Source organism: Dermacentor andersoni, chromosome 8, assembly GCF_023375885.2.
Source record: "Dermacentor andersoni chromosome 8, qqDerAnde1_hic_scaffold, whole genome shotgun sequence".
Lineage (NCBI taxonomy): Eukaryota > Metazoa > Arthropoda > Arachnida > Ixodida > Ixodidae > Dermacentor > Dermacentor andersoni.
In genome coordinates this window covers 34,328,154-34,330,504 of record NC_092821.1, presented here as the reverse complement: position 1 = coordinate 34,330,504, position 2,351 = coordinate 34,328,154, and the positions used below count along the sequence as shown (strand labels likewise).

The following is a 2,351-nucleotide window of genomic DNA, read 5'->3' as shown; positions in this document are numbered from 1 at the left end:
CATCTAAATTTGGGTTAAGAAATGTAACGGGAATTAGTCATCACTACCAGTATTAATGCTGATTCGGCTTAAGTAATGCAATCGTAAGGAATATTCATTATCAATAGGTCATCCTAACTACCCTTAGTTAATCATGGTTGACATTAATCAATTGTTAATCAAAATTGGACCTAATAAATCTTAAGTTTCCTAAATATTCTTGATTCTGCTTAATAATCTGACCCTAATTATTCATGATTAGACCAAATAATTTAAACTAAGTTGATTTTAATTAGCCTCACTCTACTTATTTTCAAACTGTTTACCAGTCTCTGATTGTTCTGGTTTACAATACCGGAATTTCTCACAGAATCCTTCTGCATTTAGCCTGAATTTCTGCAGTAGTGCTTTCTTGACTTTGTCGTAGCCCATTGACTCAGATGCAGGCATTCTTCCGAACACGTTCAAGGCTTCTCCAACTAAACACAAACAATGCGCTGTCACCCACTTAGATGACTCCCAGCCTTGTCCTAAAGCAATTCGTTCAAAACGATGCAGGTAGGCATCAAGGTCATCTTTCTTATCGTCAAATGGAGTCGTTCACTTTCGTGGACAAACGGTCTTTGTTCATTGCAGCCCCATTGCCGTAGAAATAGACGCTCTCTGCGCGTCATCTCTTCCGATAGACACACGCGCCAAACGCAACTTTAACAACAACATTTCTTTTTCGGCCCTGCGTGCTTCTCGAGCTTCTTTTTGCGCTCGATCAAAAAGGCTAAGCGATACTTCGCGGCTTAGTCCCAGAGAACTGGCTACCCCCAACAGCTTCTCATAATTCTGGTTCCTGCGAAGTGTGATACCGAGTATTCAGGAAATGAATCCTGGCAGGCTCGCCAGTATTTTGTCGATGTCTCACGGTAGTAAATACGACGCAAGGAACGTTTGAGTTAGGAAAAGCCTTTATACGGCCTGAGCATAAGAACAATACATATATAAAGAAAGCACGCGTTACAAACCCAATAGCAAAAAACCTAACACACGATAAACTATCCACAAAGCGATTTAATTGAGAATGTTGTCTAAAATCCTTGCACACGACGTGTTACTAAGTTCAAAATATTTACGTCAAGTCCATCGATGTATCCGCGTCGCCTAGCTGTAGCTACTTCCGTATAGACGTCGTTCTTCTCTTCCTTCTTTCTTTCTTTATTGGCTCATGACACGATGGCCTGTTGAAAATGGGGTGACCATTCCATATTTCGCGGGCTTTCGTTAAACATCGAAAAAATAACCACATTTTTTAAATCCATGGTTCAGTTTATGTGAAACGCCGTTTATTGTCACTATTGTAGTCGCACGCGCTAGAATAAACACTAGAGGTCATTTCGGCAGCTTTGCGCAATCGCCGCTCGACATGGACGATCATTACCCAATGCTTTCACACAATTTTGATGATATGGCAGTTGCAATTTGAAAGTGATGCCTGCTAGGTTTATAGTTTGATGGGTTGAAGGCTCTCGTGTTACAGTGAGTTGTTTTGCAAGCTTCAGTTGCTGAGCAAAGATTTCTGTTTCATGTAGAGTACGCTTCAGTGCCCGCTCCATATGATGCACCCTGTAGAATGGCTTCTTACGCCGACGCACTTCTCCCCATACTTACCTGGTGCCGGGTTTCCGATGATCATTCAGGTCGGCGCCCCGTGCCGAGGCCTTGCCATTGCACTGCGGTTGGCTGAAGCACGCCACTACCCCAAACCGGGGCAGATGGGGCATGTAATTTTTGGTAGTGGGGCTCGGCGTACGCGCCAGCCCCTTCCATGCTCAAATCTAAAGCCAGATCTTAGTCAGCCCTTGCGACCGCGCTTAACTGGTCGGGAGTAGATTTAGCTAGTTTTGTTACTTCGGCCGGCGTCGTAAGCCCCAGCTATAAATAAAACTCCCTACGGCGACTTCTGAGAGAACGTTTATGTAAGGATTATTTCCGGTCCCCTATAAATATAATTGATAGTGACAGTTGGTGAATAATAACTTTGCAGTAAAGATTTGTAGAGGCTAAATATCGCTAGGAATGCCTAATAGTGACTGCTAGTGACCTGTAAAGACAACGAAATGACCAATATCTCTAACGATGGCTTGTAATGTTCACAATTGATTGCGAATGACTAAGGATGCTTACTAGTGAACAGTAATGACTGAAATGACTTGTAATGACTAGCAATTACTACGAAATGACTACTAATATGTCTAACGACAACTTGTGATGGTAAATTCTAATGACTGCAATTGATTAGAAATGACTAAAATGCTTAGTAATGACTAATGATGAGTGAAGTGACTAGTACTGACTGCTGATGAGTATGATATGACCAACAT

At 42.1% G+C, this 2,351-nt stretch overlaps 1 non-coding gene across 1 annotated transcript; it reads left to right on the top strand.

Annotated features, from left to right (window-relative positions):
- The first annotated feature begins 1,630 nt into the window (after positions 1–1,630).
- On the top strand, positions 1,631–1,793 carry LOC126526517 (U1 spliceosomal RNA). The gene has a single exon (XR_007598586.1). It is a non-coding gene; the product is annotated as a U1 spliceosomal RNA (small nuclear RNA).
- Positions 1,794–2,351: the final 558 nt, after the last annotated feature.